Source organism: Glandiceps talaboti, chromosome 14, assembly GCF_964340395.1.
Source record: "Glandiceps talaboti chromosome 14, keGlaTala1.1, whole genome shotgun sequence".
NCBI classification, from domain to species: domain Eukaryota; kingdom Metazoa; phylum Hemichordata; class Enteropneusta; family Spengelidae; genus Glandiceps; species Glandiceps talaboti.
This window is the reverse complement of record NC_135562.1, coordinates 522,752-547,112: the sequence shown is the minus strand read 5'-3', so window position 1 is coordinate 547,112 and position 24,361 is coordinate 522,752.

Genomic DNA, 24,361 nt, shown 5'->3' with positions numbered 1-24,361 from the left:
AACTAAAAACACAACTGTGTTCTTTTGTGTGAAATGATAACCTGAGTGAATGATTGCAAACCTGCCGGGGCCGGGGGTGGGGGTGGGGGTGGGGGTGGGTGCGTACAGCCCTTACGGGACTATTAGTAACTGTGTTTAAAGTTGGAATGTTTCCTTTACAAAATTATAAATAATAAATTCAAAACATTTGATATTATGAGACAAAAAGGCCAAATATTTCCCTGGAGTAGATTACACCTAAGATAGCTATCCCCACACATGTCCCTGCAATGCAGTATGTAACTCATATAAATGCTTGTATATAGAATTACAAAACTAAACGGACAGTTTTCATGATAAGCTTACAGATTCAATTTTAGAGTACCACCGTGTTTGATTACTTGTTCAACAAAAAATTAATTACAGGCTTTATTTTCAAAACCTAAACGTTGGCCTTTTGTCAGGAACCCAGCCAGCATCGACAACAAGATTTAATGGTTTATTAGTTTTAGAAAACGACCTGCTGGCTTTAGTTCCAATTTAAGACAATTACTCTTTTACCTGTATTGTGTGCATTAGCCGTGATTTGTGTGTATGTGTCACGACAACCAAATCGTACAATTAAAATTGTTGAATTTGTGAAAACGGTCGATTTTAACACAAATAGGAACGACTAGGGTTAAAGCGTGACGTCATCAGTAGCGAGTTTTAACAAGACATCGACAAACTGTAACAAGCTGTGATAAGTAGTAACACGTTCTGTCAGTTTGTGTTGATAATTAGTTGTCTAGCAAAACACGATACAAAGCTAACAAAATATTGAGACTATGAACAAAACATGAACAAACAGCTAGATAATATCAATATTGGATTACGTACTGCCAAAATTAAATGTCAATCAAATGCTGTTATTATCTAAACCATAAATAATAACGTCCATAATATTTGACGACGACGAATAGTTGGGTGAATGTACGGTCAGAAAACTCTCACATACAGATATGAACAATAGAGGTATGATCACGAAAGTTTTATATTAAGTGACATTTTGTAGCAGTATTAACGTTTTAAGACCAGAAACCTTTAATCTTTACCAAAGCTGGCGCTGATATGAAAAGTTTTGATTGCAAATACAAAGCCAGTATTCTAGCTAATGTATAATTACATGCTTAAATAAATTGGACCGTGATTGACACGATTGATTACAGTGATGGTATGAAATGAGTAAATCTAAAACCAATGTGATGGATTTTAACAAGAATGTCACGTTTACCACTTAGATCGCATTTCTATTCCCAAAATTGCACTATAATCTATCCGTTTAAACGTGAAATGAACCTCGGAAATAAACTCTTTAACCAAACTTTGGCTTAAAAAAGTCCAACCCCCCTCAGTTAAAATCAATTAAAAAATCAAGCCATTTTAGAATCCAATACGGTCGCATTTAAGTGCGTTAACTCTAAAGAAAAATAAACGATTGTCCCTTTGCTGGAAAACAAGACGGTGTATCCCTACTTTTTTCATTTTGTCAGCTTCCATATCACAAATTTGGAGAGATTTTGAAAACCTTGATGTTCAGTGACCTTTGACCCTGTGACGTACTCAGCCTTAGCGTAATCTGTATGCAGTAATGCGAATGTAATTATTGTAGTCTCTCCCAAGTATGTGAAGAATAACATAAAATCAAAAGATGAACAGTAATCGTCAGTTGAAATGAAGTTTCGGTTATAAGGTCGTTGAATACGTAGTGGCATGATAGATCGGTTGACATGACATGATTATAGAACCTTTCCAAGACAGTCTGCACTTTGATGCAAACATTTCGTATTCAATTTAACGATTTACAAGTTAAAAATAATCAAAGTATAATGTTACTGACTGCAATTATCACATAGATGACTTCCGTAGCTTTTCCTTTCTACTTCGTCTAGTATCCTTGTAAATTGAATGTATTATTGATAGCTAAGGTTCTTGTGACAGTCTTGACTGAAAACAAGATGTACACACGAGGGCCCCTTGTTAAATTGACGATTTCACAGTTTCTACTGTAAAACTTACCATATATGGACCGTCACTATTTACATATCTGAAACAAGCCAAGGGCGACCCTTTCCTGTTTGTTTCTCAAAGTAACACCCAAAAAATTAATGTTTGTATATTTGGTGAATGGACGTCCATTTCATCATAAACAGTACAGTTACTCGTCTGGATATGAATGATTTGGTAGTTAAATTAAATTGAATTATTGCATTTCGAAATTAACTCTCCAACGCCATCAAAGTTACAGAGTATGCCTACCTAAGGACTAACCTAAGAATTATTCTGTACGTGTTTAGTATTTTTGCCTATATACTATCTTAAATACAATCTTCAAATTTCATATAATTTGGTACATACGTCAACGATAACAAAAACACACATGTTCAATATCTCTTGATGACGCATAATCAATGTTTTGGTACTTACGTAATATCTTAATGCATGCTTCAAATTTCACATGATCTGATGCATACATTGATGATGTGGAAATAGACTTGTCCTAGATCTTAACTAGGCATGCTTCAAATTTCATATAATTCATCTGGTGAATCATATTAACCAACTGCTTTGTTGGGATTGGGGCATTTTCTGTTTCATTTTGTTGAACCTTTCATTGTCCTAGCTATATTTTCAATTTAAGAACTAGAATTTAAATCCCTTAAGCTACAGGAAATGACACGTTCTCAGAACTATTCGATAATCGTTTTGGATATTGATAAAACATTTCAAACACAAATTGAATTGTACAAGTACAATGCCAGTTAACACATTTGTAAAGATTCTTTCTTTGAATTCGGGCCTTTTTTCCTAATTTAGATTTTCGATTCCATGAGAACAAATTAACTAATACATAACTCATTAAAGACTAACCAAGACTTAATATGTAATATGGACATAATATATGATTACAGTTCCATTGATGTGTATAGCTAATTATCAAATGTTTGTTTAGAGACGTCAACACGTTGGAAATTGTCGAAGTACGAAATTAATTTTGCCTAAGGCAGAACATTTAGAATAGCTTGTACGTCTTCTTCTGATAACAGGATTGATGTGATGTATCTCTGAGTGACGTTGCATGTGTATTCATTTTTTCAATACGGTGAACTTCACACGTACACACCATTCTGACCCGCAATGCCAATGAGTGTCTTTTTGGCGTATAGGCTACAAACGAACAGAACATCGAAGTTCTATTTTAATGAGCCCATGAAATGACAATGATGTATTGGTTGGCTGTCTAGCAATCTATCAGATTACAAAGTGAAGGATAGCTTGGAATTCAGGCGGATTGGGATTTTAAACTTTACCTTCCAATCATTGGAAAGCAAAATTTATAACCCCAATTCGCATAGATTCCAGGCTATTAAGTGAAGGACTATCTATCTGATTTGATTTGAAGTTTATTGTAGTTTCTTCTGTGAATCTGTTGAGATATCTCACAATTTTACAATCTCACAAACTCACTCACTCACTCACTCATTCACTCACTCACTCACTCACTCACTCACTCACTCACTCACTCACTCACTCACTCACTCACTCACTCACTCACTCACTCACTCACTCACTCACTCACCCTCCCCCCCCCCCCACACACACACCCACTCATCCATCCGTACACTCAAACAACCTATCTACCTTCTTTAAATCTATATCAGGCTATCCGTCTGTCTGTCTGTCTGTCTGTCTGTCTGTCTGTCTAGTACCTACCTACCTACCTACCTATTTGCCTACCTACCCGCCTACCTACCTACCTACCTACCTACCTACCTACCTACTGCCTGCCTGCCTGCCTGCCTGCCTATCTATCGCCGCCAGCACGCTTCATTCACTCTGAGGCAGTGTGCTGGATATCTTTGGTATAATATTCTCAGTTTAGTTTACTTACAGTTGTACACAAAGATTAGAGAGTAGATTGTATTGATGTCAAGACATGAAACTCTGAGATGAGATACAAGACATACATGTAAGATATGTGTTAACTTTAACGATGTAGAGTTGATATATTGTACTTGTGATGAGATTAAACTAGATTGCTCTCAAGTTTAATTTATGTGTAAATCTTGACTTTACGTCCTGATTTGTCGTTAAAGTTTATAGATATGTTCCCTAATAGTATATATTACAAGTGTCCCCGGCTACATCTAATAAACGGCGTTAAAGTGTATACATAATATGTGTTCTCTAATAGTATATATTATAAGTGTTGCCGGCTACATCTAATAAACGTCGTTAAAGTGTATACATAATATGTGTTCTCTAATAGTATATATTATAAGTGTTGCCGGCTACATCTAATAAACGTCTTTAAAAATATGTATACGTGTTATCTACTCTGTTACATCTACATACAACATCTACCGTTGTTCAATGTTGGATAAAAACTTACTTAATTGGGCAAGGGTTTGGACCATGATTTTAGTTATTACAAAAACGATTTTACTTTTAATAGAACCGTTTTTTACCATACTAAGTTTTGTACCTCTATAATTAATCATTACACTTTAACGTTCATAAACAAGCTGTAATTGGTCAGAACTGAATCACGTGACCTTCATTAAATGACTATTGCCCTCGCGGTGATATTTCCTGCGCGTGCATAGATTATTGCCCGGAACTACTGCCCGCTGGAGTTATTTCTCTTGTATTTATGTGACGTTTCCTTTTTGTGGTTTGAGATATCAAAGATGCGTAGGAGTTTAAGCCTTCATCTGGGTTCTATAACCACATGTTGTACGTGTTCAAATACTTACTACAGCTGATAATTTTGTTCTTAACTTTTTAAAACGATCATTGAAGTGTTTCCTCACTAAATACATGCCTGTAATATATAGTACTAAATACATGCCTGCAATATATAGTACTAAATACATGCCTGTAATATATAGCACTAAATACATGCCTTGTATATATAGTACTAAATGCATGCCTTGTACATATAGTACTAAATACATGCCGTGTATATATAGTACTAAATACATGCATTGTATATATAATACTAAATACATGCCTTGTATACATATAGTACTAAATACATGCCTGTAATATATAGTACTAAATACATGCCTTGTATTATATATATAGTACTAAATACATGCCTGTAATATATAGTACTAAATACATGCCTGTAATATATAGTACTAAATACATGCCTTGTACATATAGTACTAAATACATGCCGTGTATATATAGTACTAAATACATGCATTGTATATATAATACTAAATACATGCCTTGTATATATATATAGTACTAAATACACGCCTTGTATATATAGTACTACCTAATTTGAAATTGATCGAACTACATGAATCAGGCGGACATATATCTGGTAATTTGAATAACACGACATACATACACATATACAACTAAATTAAAACCAATTCCTCCCAAAATTAGCCATGCATAGAGGGTTAACGACCGCAAATAGATTGTGTTCACGCATGACCAGTTTGTTAATAAATGTGGTGGCTTTATCACTGGGAATGTGTTTAAAGTCCAGTCACATAATTTTATATATAGAAAGTGGGTGGCACTCTAAAATCTTAAACATCGGCCTTTTTGTAATTGTGTGAACAACAAAATGTTTGATAGTTTGCCCCGGATGGTACATAGAGATCATGAAGTGGACATCATATTAGTTGAAGGTTTGGTTTATGATACTTGTCGTACCTCCAGAAACGTCCGGATGTAGAACACTGGGTCATACTGTAGGTTATGAAAGTCAGTGTTCTTTAATAAAATTCCAATAAATACAGTGACGTAAACCTATAACAGCATTAATTCTTCAAGAAAGTTTTCAGTATTTTTCTCATGTGATAAAATATAAATGACTTTACGGACAAGTCCAAATTCTAAATTACATATTGATTTTAACAAATGAAGTAATGGAGAACAAGACAAACACATCTAATCATCAGTTGCATGTAACTATTAGATTTCATAGCAAGATCGATATTTCCTTTCCAGCTATGTATAAACAAGTCACGTTTTTCAAGCATTCGTCCTCGACCCACTCTCTGCATTACATGTTTGCATAATATAAATTACTGAACTGTTTGCATGTATATATATACCGATGCTCTTACTGATCACGCAAGGAAAGATGATTAGAATTTTAAACAAACAACCATGCTATCCTTAAAAAGTCCCATGAGATACTCACCGATATAAATCGCTGTGCAACGGATACGCTGTATATTGAAAAGTACTCGACGAAGTCAGTGCGATCCAACTTTAATAGTAAGAGTTGTACAAAGTTAATGAACACTATTACACACAAGAAACTAAACGACCGGCTTGCAATTAAAGTCGCACGAAATGGTTTGATATAGTTACAATCTGTGATTTAAAAGTCTTCTAAATTAAACCAGTTCTCGTCTACCCATGCGTAGTCTACCCATGCGTACTAGGTCAGTTTCCGATGACGTAAATCGATTCATTAAGAATAGCCACAGGCAATATAGCCCAACATATTGCAATTTACAACATTTACTAAGGAAAACGAGCGAAAAGGGTCATCATGGTTTACTTAAAGTTTTTCTTCACATTTCCTCCAGCCTATGGTATCATGGGGTATCATTAGGTAACTTGCTGTTAGTCTAGTAGTAAGTTTCACTGTAAACTTGCTCTCCGTAAATATCGTTAGTTTGTCGTCAATCCAATTGAGTTCACTCAATTATTGAATTGCCGGGGTAGACTGATATAGGATGGGAGTATCCTTAGAGGCCTGGACAAGTCGAATTTGTTCCTTTGTTTTCATTTTATGTATCCATTTAAAGTGACACAAGCTGAGTTCATACAGTTTTTTTCTTAAGTGAAAATACCAAAATAAAGACCACAATTGAACTAATACTTTAGTGTAATGTTAATGTCAAAGCATGTCTTCTATTTCATGAGTCAATTGTCATATGGCATTGTTAGAAGAGTGGCTTGCATAGTATGACTGTCCTAGACATATTTTGATACGTATGATTAGATCTTTTATATGATATATCTTAATACCTGGTTTGAATTCAGCCAATTACAATCAATGGTCAAGTGTGCTTCAGTAAGTAAAATACTGTTGGTCCCTTTCAAATATACAGCAAAACTTGAGCCCTAAACAGCATAAACTCAGCTTGTGCCTTTCGAATTCAACATTTTAAACAAAAACCCGATCAACTTGTGCAAATAGTATTTGAACAATTCTGAATATAATAGCTACATTATGTGTCAAATTTATTCAAACATATAATAATTCCCAGAGGGGTCTGCTAAATGTTACAAAGCTCAAATGAAATAAGTAAAATAAAAATAAAATTAATATTAAAGATAAAGAAGGAAAAAGAAATGAAATATGAGTTTCAGTAAGTTATAAGAGTAGGCGTGGCGGTCACGTGTCTAAATATATATTTACATACTGTGTGACAGTGATTATAATATTAGGCTTATCATTAGTCATTAAGGATATCAAATTAGAAATCAGTTAGGAACATAGGTTTGTAATCTTTTCAATTAATGTCTGCCTGTCATGGGAATAAACTGGGCAGGCTCTTTTAGACCATTAATTCGGCTGAGTCATCTGAGAAGGTTGAGCACGCAACGAACTTTTCCGTTATGTGGACTAGCAGGGAAGGTGTGCAGCAAGTGGAGCGGAGACCTTTAAAGTTAGATTATAATTTAACACCACGTAAGATGGCGACGTGATCACGTGACCACGCTCTATCAGGTGCTTATAACGATAGTAAATAGAGCGTAACAATACCTAAGCAAGGTGTAGGACTTTACATTATCCTATGGATAATTCACTGCGGAAGCTGAATTTAGATCACCGGTAATATGGGCAAGTCGTATCACTAACAACACACAACTAAATGAGTTGACATTCGTACACTCAGACACTCCGTATCCTAATTGAGTATATACCAGTTTAAATTTACAAAGTTGTGATAATGATGTCGATATTGTGCAGAATTGTAACAAGACACCAGAATCAATTAATGTAAGTTGTACGCTGAATGAAGGGTTTCATTCATTATTGTTTTATCGTGGCTAATGAGACACGAGAATTAAATTGATGCACTTATCTGTGAATTTTTAATAAAGTGCACATACATGGATGTAACATATCAACGAAATGGCCCCTAATAATCAATGTGTGACCTTGACATATAGCATGACAGGGATAACTATTTTTTCTTTTAATTTTACTCAAATAATGAAGTGACGATGGAGGAAACTGTTTGTACTTAACTTTAGAACGTCTGCTCTCAAGATCTACATTCGTGAAAAGAGTGCAACAAATCACAAATATATCGAACTTTTAAAATTCAATTAAAATGACATCAAAATGCGCTCGAGATTAAATAATTGTAATAACTCACAGTGCATACAACCTAGGGATACTCAAAGTGTATAAACCTAGGGATAGTCAAAATGTATACAACCTAGGGATACTCAAAGTGTATACAACCTAGGGATACTCAAAGTGTATACAGCCTAGGGATACTCAAAGTGTATACAACCTAGGGATACTCAAAGTGTATACAACCTAGGGATACTCAAAGTGTATACAACCTAGGGATACTCAAAGTGTATACAGCCTAGGGATACTCAAAGTGTATACAACCTAAGGATACTCAAAGTGTATACAACCTAGGGATACTCAAAGTGTATACAACCTAAGGATACTCAAAGTGTATACAACCTAGGGATAGTCAAAGTGTATATAGACTAGGGATAGTCAAAGTGTATACAACCTAGGGATAGTCAAAGTGTATACAACCTAGGGATACTCAAAGTGTATACAACCTAGGGATACTCAAAGTGTATACAACCTAGGGATACTCAAAGTGTATATAGACTAGGGATAGTCAAAGTGTATATAGACTAGGGATAGTCAAAGTGTATACAACCTAGGGATAGTCAAAGTGTATACAACCTAGGGATAGTCAAAGTGTATACAACCTAGGGATACTCAAAGTGTATACAACCTAGGGATAGTCAAAGTGTATACAACCTAGGGATACTCAAAGTGTATACAACCTAGGGATAGTCAAAGTGTATACAACCTAGGGATAGTCAAAGTGTATACAACCTAGGGATAGTCAAAGTGTATACAACCTAGGGATAGTCAAAGTGTATACAACCTAGGGATAGTCAAAGTGTATACAACCTAGGGATACTCAAAGTGTATACAACCTAAGGATACTCAAAGTGTATACAACCTAGGGATACTCACAGTGTATACAACCTAGGGATAGTCAAAGTGTATACCACCTAGGGATACTCAAAGTGTATACAACCTAGGGATACTTAAAGTGTATACAACCTAGGGATACTCAAAGTGTATACAACCTAGGGATAGTCAAAGTGTATACAACCTAGGGATAGTCAAAGTGTATACAACCTAGGGATAGTCAAAGTGTATACAACCTAGGGATAGTCAAAGTGTATACAACCTAGGAATACTTAAAGTGTATACAACCTAGGGATACTCAAAGTGTATACAACCTAGGGATACTCAAAGTGTATACAACCTAGGGATACTCAAAGTGTATACAACCTAGGGATACTCAAAGTGTATACAACCTAGGGATACTCAAAGTGTATACAACCTAGGGATAGTCAAAGTGTATACAACCTAGGGATATTCAAAGTGTATACAACCTAGGGATACTCAAAATGTATACAACCTAGGGATAGTCAAAGTGTATACAACCTAGGGATACTCAGAGTGTATACAGGTTAGGGATACTCAAAGTGTATACAACCTAGGGATAGTCAAAGTGTATATAGGCTAGGGATAGTCAAAATGTATACAACCTAGGGATACTCAAAGTGTATACAGCCTAGGGATACTTAAAGTGTATACAACCTAGGGATAATCAAAGTGTATTTAGTGTGTTAGTTGAGTTGATAAAGTCTAAACTCTACATCTCTAAGACTGTAAACGATAAAAGTGAGTCTTCACTTGTGCCATTTACTGTTTATGACATGGATTTATGTCCGAGTCGTGAAAAGCCTGACTCAAATTAAAGTTGTCTTTTTTTATGTCTGTGTACGAATACCCTGCCATACATATTAAACACATACTGTTTGTACAACGCTGAGATCTTGGTTGAACTTTAATATAACAAATTGCCGACTGATTTATTCCTCACATTCGACAGGTCGTTGAAGTGTTTGTCTACGGTCTCGTTTGGCAAATAGATATAGTCAAAATAATTAGTAATCAAAAGATTAATGTCTCACATATTCTTGTCGATGTGTGAGGGCGCACGACAGGGAACTGTTATCGCTGTGCTATTACTGGCCTTGGAACTTCCCAGTGCCCATTTCACGTTAAGCAAGTAATTAGCGTGGTGACAATCCATTTAGCAGAATGCCCACACAAGAGGAAACGAAACGAAATTCTAGATAGAGCAGCAGCTCATGGAAATCACAAAGTAATCTATACAATAATTATCCGTGACAAATTGTGGCCTACAGTACTGTTACAATACTGAACGAGTTCTCGGTACTAAAACAGTTTTAGGTCTTTGAATCTGCTAGACATCAAACGTTTTAGACTTTGTTACATATTAAAAATGTCTTTCTATTAAAATAAACATTATAGCTAAAATGATGTTGGCTTGGTGTTTGGGACATTGTGTTTTTTGACACAAAAGATAGACATATTTCAACTCTAGACTAACGATAACAGAGACACAACAAACACAGCAGGATCATTTGCCCAATCACATTGAAGGCTGATATAAAGCATTGCCATTCTTTCACAGTGCAGTAAAAACAGGCTTCTAATGAAAACACGTCACATGGACTTGGTGATTTTTATGGCTGCAATTGTTTAGGTTCTAACCATAATCAACATTTAAACTTGATTACTTCTACATCCCCACTGTGCATGGCACCTATGTAATTGTTTATTTAGCATTAGAAGTTGTCTGAGAGTGTAATAAATGGCATGTTACATGGGTGAAACACTAAGTCTACATCATTTTATCTGTAATCAGTCACATTATATATAATAATTTATCAAACCGTAACGTTTGGTAGTTTAGTCTTTGTAAGCACACTTAGAGTTGTACCTTGACAATCGTGAAACTATTACGTTCCGCGCAAATTGTCTACAAGGTTGTCCACCTTGATATTATTCTATAGCTCCATAGATTGCAAAAAATAAGGACAACCTTTTACAGCATGCCGTATAAGGTAAACCCATTTGGCCAAGTGGGTATATTAAGTAGCTAGAAAGATGTATTCACCGAGACGACATTAAATTTGAGTTAATAAACCATAAACATCATCAAAAGAATATGAAAGAGTTCATAAAATATGTTAGCTACTTCATAAGCCATCAAGTCAGACATTAATTCTGTTTTGATAATCATTGTTTTCTAAATCAGAAACTTCATGACATCAATGTGACCACACATTACTAGTCATGACATCAATGTGACCACACATTACTAGTCCTGACATCAATGTGACCACATATTACTCGTCATGACATCAATGTGACCACATATTACTCGTCATGACATCAATGTGACCACATATTACTAGTCCTGACATCAATGTGACCACATATTACTAGTCCTGACATCAATGTGACCACATATTACTAGTCCTGACATCAATGTGACCACATATTACTAGTCCTGACATCAATGTGACCACACATTACTAGTCCTGACATCAATGTGACCACACATTACTAGTCCTGACATCAATGTGACCACATATTACTAGTCCTGACATCAATGTGACCACACATTACTAGTCCTGACATCAATGTGACCACATATTACTAGTCCTGACATCAATGTGACCACACATTACTAGTCCTGACATCAATGTGACCACATATTACTAGTCCTGACATCAATGTGACCACATATTACTAGTCCTGACATCAATGTGACCACATATTACTAGTCCTGACATCAATGTGACCACATATTACTCGTCATGACATCAATGTGACCACATATTACTCGTCATGACATCAATGTGACCACATATTACTAGTCCTGACATCAATGTGACCACATATTACTAGTCCTGACATCAATGTGACCACACATTACTAGTCCTGACATCAATGTGACCACATATTACTAGTCCTGACATCAATGTGACCACACATTACTAGTCCTGACATCAATGTGACCACATATTACTAGTCCTGACATCAATGTGACCACATATTACTAGTCCTGACATCAATGTGACCACACATTACTAGTCCTGACATCAATGTGACCACATATTACTAGTCCTGACATCAATGTGACCACACATTACTAGTCCTGACATCAATGTGACCACATATCACTAGTCCTGGCATTCCCTGTGGTATGAAGCCATCCTTTCTAACTGTTTAAAAAGTTTAGTACTCCCTTTAGTATCGCTGCTTGCAGTGTTCATTCATGTATAAACTTGTTCGTGCACCATATAAACTCCCTTATCGCTCTTTGCTGTGTTCATGATATGTATAAATGTTATAGGGCACTCGAGAGTTGCTCTCACCATATTTACATAATATATGCATCAACCTACTGTATTTGTTACAGTGTCAGGAAGAAAATGGCATTTGGTCTTTGACGTTTATTAAAAGGTTCTTCAGAATAAAGCCAAAATTCTTTTTCAACACATTCTTGCATTTTATTTGTAATTCTTTCGACAGATTATTTTTATTTCGGTTTGTATAATTATAAATAAAAATATTTACGTTTTATGAATTCACATCATAATCTTGGGTTTAAAGTGATCGTAATTAACACACACATTGAACATGTTTCATTGTTGGGACAAATATGTCGGCTACAGAATGATACTCAGAGTGAATTATTTGTGTTAACACTCAAACATATTCAATATGTACAAAGTGATGACTCCATACTGCACCTCAACGTAATATATATGCATAAGTACATGTGATACCAATGTCGGATCAAAAGGTGTCTCCCACGTGACAATCAATACCTCAGTGTCTGACTGTAATTATATCGGAGATAGTCAATTTCAACTATGTAAATATCTATGTAATTGAAATTGATCAAATCAGTCAGTTAAAATCATTGATTAGGGAAATGAATATCAACCAATTCTCTCGGTCAAATGAACTGTTTATTTTTGACAAACCCTTTTCACAGTAAATATGTTATCAAGATATTCTAGTTTTCTATAAATACCGTAACGGAATTCACTTTAAAAAAAACAAGTATCGGCCTAACATATAAAAAGTCCCAGGGAAAGAACAAGAATTAAACATCGCTAAATATTACAGGCATTTCGACATATAATTATGTCATGTAAGCGTCATGACCTTATTACACGACGCTCATGACATTTTAGTTGAACTTTAAAAAGAGCATCCCTGGGATGTTTCGAAATCTCCGATAATACAACACCTCATAATCCGGAATTGTAAACCGATCTTGTGCCAGGAAGCAACATCGGAAGGATTTGTATTTCTGTAAGCTCTTTATGGACACATATCGCGAGTAAGTTGATGTAGATGTGTTGATTATATCTTGCCTTTGGCTCGTGTACCTATAACAATCATTAGAAGCCATCAAGGTCTGTTTCCGATCTATTTTAGTGAGTATAAATTACATGTGACATTAGTAGAGAGGGAAGCTGCGCTTAGGACACACTTTCTGATCGTCAATTAAGCGTGATATTATGTTACTGACCGAATGCAATCGTTGCAATCGTGCTCGAACTTTCAATTTATATATAAAATAATAATATAATATCACAATATTGGAGATAAGACGTTTAAAACTGTGACCTCTGACCAACAAAGAAGGCTAAAGAATCTCAGTTCCGCTCCTGAGGGGGATTAAGAGGAGAGAAGATGACAATACAGGCTACATAACTTTCGTCAACTCTAAAAGGAGACGGTCATAGTGGCACTCATCAGGGGCACCAATAGGATACTAATTGAAAACCGTAAAACAATAGACTAAGGCTGATGAACTGATAATAAAATAAAGCATAGTACATGAACTGAAGACATTAAAAATATATCACCGCGGCTCAAAGTGAAATATCAGGTTTTATTGCGTCGTAATTTCATTAGGCATCTATCTCACATTGTGATGTATGATTAAGGTAATTCACGATCGATCAAAGACGTTAAGTTAAAACAATTAACCTAGTCAAAAGGTGAACCTTCGATCGTCCATACTTTCTTTATGGTGTTTGTATTTCACTATACATTGGTTGTCTTACACCTGATCCCACCCTATTCTGTTCATGGAAATATTTTCACTTAACTAAACGTTCACATTTCGTTCAATAGTTTCCTTCCAATACTGAATGTGCACACTTGTACATACATACATACATACATACATACATACATACATACATACATACATACATACATACACACACACACACACGTACATACATACATACATACATACATACATACATACATACGTACGTACGTACGTACGTACGTACGTACGTACGTACGTACGTACGTACGTACGTACGTACGTACATACATACATACATACATACATACATACATACATACATACATACATACATACATACATACATACATACATACATACATACATACATACATACATACATACATACATACATACATACATACATACATACATACATACATACATACATACATACGTACGTACGTACGTACGTACGTACGTACGTACGTACGTACGTACATACATACATACATACATACATACATACATACATACATACATACATACATACATACGTACGTACGTACGTACGTACGTACGTACGTACGTACGTACATACATACATACATACATACATACATACATACATACATACATACATACATACATACATACATACATACATACATACATACATACATACATACATACATGTTCCTTGATAAAAGGAACTTTGGTGTGTATCACGATTTAAATTCAATACAGTTCTACTTGTATGTTCTGAAGTTACAAAATACAATTGATGTAATTACCATATATGATAATTTAGATAGTTGCCATGGACATAATAGCGGTTGCTATGCGTATAATACGGATTGCTGTGGGCATAAAAGCGGTTGGAATGTTTAGATTTGTTGTGTTCGAGTGCTAGAATGATTAATGATAGAGCGATGGTTGTGTCTCTAATTGGGTTTTCCTGTGGTATCTATACCTGTCTTTTCCTTAGTCACTTCAACTACAGGTCGGTCGAAAAGTCCCTTCCCTCAGACATTCAAATGTATATTTATTACAACTCAAGTTGGTCTGTTAGTTTTATGGAAAAGACAACTTTTGCTAAGGAACGTCTTCATCGATCTGTTTATTTTCTGGATTACTCATTTGTTTCAACTTTTTAAATATCGGGACTGTGTTGTTACTAAGAGCATCGTAATGGTTTCTTAACAAATACACCATTATATCTAAAACCTAAATCGCAGATGGATGGAACTCATCTTAAAATCATAAATCAGTTTTGTGGCTCCTATGGATGTGACCATGGTTGGTGTGGATGTGATCATGGTTGCCATGGATATTATCATGGTTGTTATGGATATGATCATGGCTGCTCAGGGCTTCTACCTTGATTTCAAAATTCCATTTGTTCCTGCCTAGATCACGCTTTACATATTTAAGCTTCCAAAAATGGTTAGTCAGTAAACCAACCTGAATTTACTACACTGATTGTAGTCGACTAGTAGTTTCGTTGTCAAATGACGTGCCTTCTGGGATGTACAGTCAACGATTATTGCTGGTTTGACTACGTGTAAAATACTATAAAATACGGTTCAGCAATAGATTGTTAATATTACTAAATACTATCACAATAGGAAATATCGAAAGTGAAATATACAATTTACAGAGTATCTGTTAAGATACAAAAAGGACAAAAAATGCGACTAACCTGAAAGTATTGCAAGTGGAGTTCTGCTATGAAAGCAAGTTCAGTGGACCCAAGGCTTTCGTGGACCCAAGGGTGTCGTGGTTAGTTTATAAAGCTATCAGTCACGTGACCTGAATTGAGCTTATCAGAAGAAAACATACTAATTACATCGATTGCAAATACATCATATGAAAACGTAAACAGGTTTTAAGATTATGACGTGGATATACATGTATAATAATAATAATAATACAATGCATAATTATATATGTGCACTGATCGGAATACTCAGTTTGACTAAATTGAAGTAATACATGACCCCAGGCTATGAAACTTATCGATATTCCTTTTACATTTTTACAATGTTCACTTCCCACTGATTCGTGATCCATCATTACTGTGATTCTCTATATGTTTGTATACCCTAACAGCTCCTCTGTTTCTCATTCTGTTCACTATACTTAGATTTTCTGCTAATGTCCTGAGGCCTGTAAAAACGAAAGACAACAAAATAACCTGTTTCCGCCTAATTGACATCATAATTGTTTTTTTAGCTGATGACGATAAGATACAGATAGTGGTCAGTGGGATGAACATAAAAATGGAACTAATGATGATAACTTAAGCTTATCATCCAGGAAGGAATCATTACAGGCATGTTGACGTGTCTATGTTTTGATACTATAGTTCACTTTAAGTTTGAAGTAAGTATAGTCTTAAACTGGTCCCTGCGTACATTGTATACGACGCACGCAGATAACTAGAATACGTGTAAATCGCATCTCGCTTTATAGTAGCTGAGATGAGATAAACAATCAACCAAATATATACTGCAAAGAATTGTTGGCATGTATACAATTCCCCGTGGCCTCGCACGAACTGATAAGTCACATGATGACGCCGGGATTTGTGAACAACATAAATTGTATACTTAATGTTTCAAGTCAAAAACATTTGTATTTTCCTTTCAACTTTCACACCCTTTTTACCCCAAGCCTGGTAGCTTTGAACGGTCGTTACTATAGGAAAACATCGTGGTGCTAAGAAATACACTAAACTGACCACTCATCCAGGAATTGATTGCACTGTGTTTAATCATCGCAACTGCAAACCCTTTAATGGCAACTGCACACCCTTTAATGGCAACTGCGGACCCTTTAATGGCGGCAATGTGTCATCAATATGCCATGTTCACTACATCCGTACCTAAACTTAGCACTCTGAAAAGTGTATTAGTTACGTTAATATAATTGATTTACACATATAGAACAGTACGTTCAAGAAACAAATGCCACTTGAGGGAACTATTACAGGATTTAAAAAATTGGAAATCTGTCTCATTTTTAGTTGTTGATCATTTGGTATTTATCGTTATTGCAGTACGATGAAGGCAATGTATATGTAAATGATTCTATTTTAGACTGTGACTTGGCAATAAAGTTCAAACGCAATTTTGTTTTGGATGAGATTGGCAGACTGGTGTATTTGTCATCTATACTAAATCAATGTATTATTCACAACATGATTGCTGGTCTCACTACTTTTGCTAGCAATTACGGGTTACATGTACATCAGATGTGAGTCTTTTCATTACTCGGACACACGTACATATCAGTTCATGGTGACATTCCCCTAAGCATTCTAAAGTCACTAATTGATACGCATGGCATTAAATTTGATACATGGTGACATTAGGACTATCTAAGTCAGACCTCCTACTCTCTATAGGAGTCAGTTGCAATGATGAATTTGAACCACAATTGAGTACTTGACCAAAGGGAATTTAGAACTTGATAAAATATTACTTATGTTGTAACAAATTTGCTGTTTTAGGATGTCATTATAAAGGTTTTAGGATGTCATTATTACGTTGGTTAAGTTGTTGTCTTTTACAAAACTCCAATGAAATGTATTTCACCTGAATGAGATTGTCGTCTGACTCAAATATTACCAGCATTGCTACAGTACATCGACTGGTGCCAAAAAAAGGAATATTACCAACATTGGTAGTTGTGTACTTTGCGTGTAATACCATTAGTAATACCACGATATTAATGAAATGAAGTATTTCGTTTTATAATTTCTATTCCTTGAATAGCAAAAGCCTTGGAAACTAACTACATCGTGATTGCGATTGGTATACAGTGGTGTTTGCTATACAGTGGTGATTGGTATACAGTGGTGATTGGTAGGCAGTGGTGATTGGTATGCAGTGGTGATTGGTAGGCAGTGGTGATTGGTATACAGTGGTGATTGGTAGGCAGTGGTGATTGGTATATAGTGGTGATTGGTATACAGTGGTGATTGGTATACAGTGGTGATTGGTATACAGTGGTGATTGGTAGGCAGTGGTGATTGGTATACAGTGGTGATTGGTATACAGTGGTGATTGGTAGGCAGTGGTGATTGGTATACAGTGGTGATTGGTATACAGTGGTGATTGGTATACAGTGGTGATTGGTATGCAGTGGTGATTGGTATATAGTGGTGATTGGTAGGCAGTGGTGATTGGTATACAGTGATGATTGGTATACAGTGGTGATTGGTAGGCAGTGGTGATTGGTTTACAGTGGTGATTGGTAGGCAGTGGTGATTGGTATACAGTGGTGATTGGTATACAGTGTTGATTGGTATACAGTGGTGATTGCTATACAGTGGTGATTGGTATACAGTGGTGATTAGTATACAGTGGTGATTGGTAGGCAGTGGTGATTGGTATGCAGTGGTGGTTGGTAGGCAGTGGAGAATGGTATACAGTGGTGATTGGTATACAGTGTTGATTGGTATACAGTGGTGATTGGTATACAGTGGTGATTGGTAGGCAGTGGTGATTGGTAGGCAGTGGTGATTGGTATACAGTGGTGATTGGTAGGCAGTGGTGATTGGTATACAGTGTTGATTGGTATACAGTGGTGATTGGTATACAGTGGTGATTGGTATACAGTGGTGATTAGTAGGCAGTGGTAATTGGTATACAGTGGTGATTGGTAGGCAGTAGTGATTGGTATGCAGTGGTGATTGGTAGGCAGCGGTGATTGGTATACAGTGGTGATTGGTAGGCAGCGGTGATTGGTATACAGTGGTGATTGGTAGGCAGCGGTGATTGGTATACAGTGGTGATTGATTTGTAAGATGAGCCAAGATGCCTTACCATAATCGTTACTGGTTTAATCTCCTTAGATGTAATGAATCGAGATTTGTTATGACGGAAAGACTGATGTGTGAAATGGATGTTAAAACTCGACTTGATTTTTATATTAACTCGTAATTTTGTTCAAATGATTTCTTGAAGTGTAAAAGCAGTGAACATCGTTTACTAGTAATATAAACGGTTATTTGAATTTATAGATGTAGGGTAGATATATCTATATATAAATTAACTGTGACACTAATAACTTTAGTATATAAATAGGTAAGGATTTAATTCAGTGTTTATAGATGTAGGGTAGATGTATCTATATATTAATTAACTGTGACACTAATAACTTTAGTATATAAATAGGTAAGGATTTGATTCAGTGTTTATAGATGTAGGGTAGATATATCTATATATTAATTAACTGTGACACTAATAACTTTAGTATATAAATAGGTAAGGATTTGATTCAGTGTTTATAGCTGTAGGGTAGATATAGCATTTACTTTTAATGAGTAATTTGAATAAATAACGACCTTTAGTAATTAAGCTATATCTTTGCAGAGCACACTTCAAATTCCACATAATTTGGCACATATATCAACCAGGAGAAAACACACATACCCTCTAAAGCCTGGTATAGTTTTTAATTTTAATGAGCAATGTGCATAATTAACGATTTTCGGTAAATAGGTTATATCTTAAGAATGTAAGCTTTAAATTTCAGATAATGTAGTGTATGTATTGATGGTAAAGAAGTGCATGTGTCATCTAAAGCTTGGTGATATAATTTATAAACTAAATGGTTAATTTGCATAATAAATGGTTAATTTGCATAATGAATGGTGTTTTAATATGTTAACTATGCATTGCAAGCTTCAAACTTCATATAGTTTCATATAATTAATTTTGCAATTAATGGGTACATCATGTATGATAGCTATAACTCAGAATTTTGCCTTCCAACAATATGGATAGGCCCAAAAATCTATGGGTCTGCCCTTACGGGAGGCATTCAGTTTAAATCTGGTTATATCATTACATGTAAATTTGCTACGGTCGATTCGTTGCGGGTGAAAGTTTTCATCTGAATGAAATAATTTATCTTTCTCCAATGAACACACAGCGACTAAATTTTACTGTTGAATGATGACTTAGACTTGTCAAGTCGACAAAATCGTACTATATTGCTCATAACTGTTGTTACCCCCCTGAGGTTTGAAGTGGGTAATGATGTGAATAGACGACACTTCAAAGTAGTGATGCACGGGTTGCGATTCAATACACGCGCCAATAAATGTTGGCTTCATTTATCTTCGAGATTGATTCTGTGAAACTCGCTTCTTAAGACGTGGAGCTAAAATAGAGCTTATCCGAGATATATTGCGAAATGAGAAACGATCATTTATTCTAGCTGGCTGTCATTTATAACAAACGAGTCGTTATCAATAAAAAAAGGAAAATAAAAATACATGAATTGTCAGAGAGAAGACTGTATAAAATAGTAAAACAAAGCTCTCAGATTAGTTTGGAAACTAATCTATTTGAATTTGTATTGATTTGTGACAAAACAAGCCTTCATTGAAGACATAGTTCCCGACTGGTGTGTTAAATGGCAAACTTGAAGCTACTATGCAAATTCGAATGCTATTTCTAGATACAAAACTTCACTGATTGACCAATTTGCTATTTGACCTTGAATATGGAGATGAAGTCAAGGTCAAGGTATAAAAAGAAAGTGTACCTTTCGGTATAGACATTTAAATAGTGTCTTTTGTCCATTCAACTGAGTTAACAGTAGAATAGGGCCATATTTTAGAAAATTGGATTGGGAGAGGGACTCCTTTTACTTTCACTCATGTATTGTAGAACATTGCATTATTTTCGCCATCCCATCCGTCGCTGCCACCACTTCAAATCCCATTGTTGCCACTTCGGTTAGGGTTAGGGTTAGGGTTAGGGTTAGGGTTAGGGTTGGGGTTATGTGTAGGTATCATAATGAAAGCCTACATCAATCAAATTGCTGCTGACAACCATGTAATAAATAAGTTGTCAGTTGTGGTGTTAGAAGAGGAGTGTGTCTCACAGGATTAAAACGGGAGCTGGAAGGTAAGATACGGATGATGTAGTGGAGATGGTGCATGAATATCATGAGTATGCCAATCTAATCGTTGCGAGTTGTGGCCTTCAGCTCAGCCAATGAAATCCAAACGCAGGTGAAGGTAGTAATGGGAAGTCCTTATCATTGATTCTGGGGCTCGTATCCTTGTACATTTCTGACAACACTTTGACCCATGTTTTGAAATATTCTAACAGGGTGGGGTCATGTTTTGGTGAAAGAAAGTTAAGAGATGGCCAATTTTTACCACTACGGATATGGGGGAGGGTAATACTACGCAACAGCCCAAATTTGATTTCCCTGCCCCCCTGGAATTACGGAAGGCACCCTAAAAGAACACATTTAGATGTGCGTTGACATTCACAAAGGTTACGTCACACTAATGTGACATTTTCAAGGTATCTTTGTGTTTCACTGTACAGTTACTGACGCTAAGAATATGTACAAATATATGCCCAGCATTTATGTGGACTTTCACTTCTTGAAATGTAAATGGAGCACAATGCATCGATCCGAATAAACGGTTGGATTTCCAAGAATTTACGAGGCAATGTTCGTTCTTTCTTCTCTGTCTCTTGTTCCTCTTTCATTCCTCCCGTTTTTGGTATGTATGTATGTATGTATGTATGTATGTATGTATGTATGTATGTATGTATGTATGTATGCATGCATGCATGCATGTATGTATGTATGTATGTATGTATGTATGTATGTATGTATGTATGTGTGTGTGTGTGTGTGTGTGTGTGTGTGTGTGTGTGTGTGCGTGCGATGATGATGATGATGATGATGATGATGATGATGATGATGATGATGATAGACAGTTTGATGTATTTCATATTTTCATTTCTAGCATTATATCCCTGTCAATGTGTTAACTGACTGTACAGCTTTCACTTAAAGCTTTCGCGGGCTGTGGTAATTTCTTTCTTTCACTTGTAGTCCAAAATTTCAATCATTGAATCACGAGAAGAAGATACTAATTTTGCCATGGTTATATCACGTTCAGACTCCGACATCATCACAACATAACTAAAATATATTGTCTCATAGATCTACTTCTTCTTCTTCTTTTTTATCAATGATGTTTTATTGGAGTCACGGGAATGAATAAATGACACTTGAGACTGTCCCTATACAAAGTGAGCGGTATGAAGTGAAACTACACCAAAGGATATTATTACGTATAATTGTAAAACGTAAATTAGTTGTTACATCCGGATTTGAAACACAACCCCACAGTACAGAAAGACAATTTTCCTCTAGGTTTCTTAAAGTCCTGCCTGTGTACATAGCGATTATTCAGCCACTTGCTTTTGGCCACTTTCTAACTCCGGATTTGAACGTTAGTTAGAACAGGATTCTTTGATGTATTCCCGGGGGTGATGATGTTGAAAGAAATCGGACGTATCCGTCAACGTGATATTATTGGATTATCATTTTACGTATACCGGGAACCACTTTCATCAACAATGATTAGCAGATATGAATAGATAAGATCAGTTAAAATCTTAGTTGCCGTGTTCTATTAGCATAGAATCCAAGTATAGTCATTGGATTCGAGTTCCCGGGATACTTGAGTTCCATATATATATTTTTACAATGACGTTTCAACGTACAATTAACTTTCAAAATAGATTGGTCGTATACAAACATCCCTCCAGCCAGAGTCATTTTCCACTAGCTGGGGGGGGGGGGGGACGCGCGGACGCCGGATCTGCGTTGCTGTCGTAAACCACAGCCTCTTTTACGGCACCATCCAAGACGCAATAACAGCTCTGGTTCACAAGAATGCAAAGCAGTTAAAGATGTACTTGTGGATTAACGACAAAAGCCTTTATAAGTATATTATTAAATATTACTTTTGGGTCTATAGAGCCAACCTTGTCTTGCTGTACAGTCTATTTACTTAGGCAATATGAAGTACACTCTAGTCTACAATAGTTACCACTATTTTGGAGAAATTATCTTTTTTGATCACAAATAACATATTTCACATAATGTTATTATTTGTGCTTTTGCGAAAAATGTCAGGTTCAATCAATTCACAAGTACGGCAGAAAAACAACAACAACAACAACAACAATAATAATAATAATAACAACAATAACAACAACAACAACAACAACATATACCGTATTGTTTAATATTTTGATTTACACAAAAGTACTTGTATCTACTCTAATAGTATATTACAATAACACCATAAAAAAATTACTCATTATTTCAAACATTGACCTTACCGGATTTTACGACTATATCCAGCATTCCATACCTGCCTATCTTCATCGAGCATGTCGCGGTGGTACACAGGTGATATAGCAAGTAAGAGGTCATGTCAAAGTCAAAAATTAACCACGGTATTGGTTAATGTGATTTACACGTATGTCCTCCTCGTGACAATTATTTCACATATAGATTGAAGTTAGCATTTACTAATGTTTTAGTTTGTTTAGTAATTTACAATAATTGTAAACAATAACAGGAAAGCTTCAACTTACCTTGAGGGTACGTTGTTACTTTCTAACAAGTATTACGAGCATCAACCAGGTCAACTGAGATTGAACGGTAAAACAGCTCCAGGTATGTGTACACACAGTCGAGTCGTCGAACTCTCAAAGGTTGCAGATATGCCGGTGAACAAATAGGTGTGTGACGATCCTTCAAAGCAACCAAGTAGATCTCCCAGCCTTAGACGGATTACGTAAGTTAATAGAAATGTCCGACAGAGTTGTTGAATGTGTAGAGTGTAGCTAGGAGGTACACACACTTGAAACTCTCTGTCACTCCGCCTCGTGTAAGTTACTGTTGTAAACCTCAGACTACTAAACCCAGCAGTCGTTCGATACAATAATTTGTGTGTTTGTTTGTGTGGTGACGTAACACACAGTATTCAACACCTCAAATGAAATAATTCAACTCGTTGGTTATGGATTGCGTTGCCGCGACACCAGACTGCGACAAAAGTAACAGTCACTTGCTATAAAGACAATACTGTTGTTTTTTAGTATGTCAAATGCCACACTTCTACGAGCACGTCTACTTGGATATATATTATGGCTTCACACTCGACTGACATTTCCACTGTCTCGAACACATTGTATCACCTTGAGAGGTTTCAAAGTTACTGAAGCTAAGACTTTGTCCAAATATTAAACAGTTCCATTCATATTGACTTCTACTTTTTGGCGGGGATGTTTAAGTTT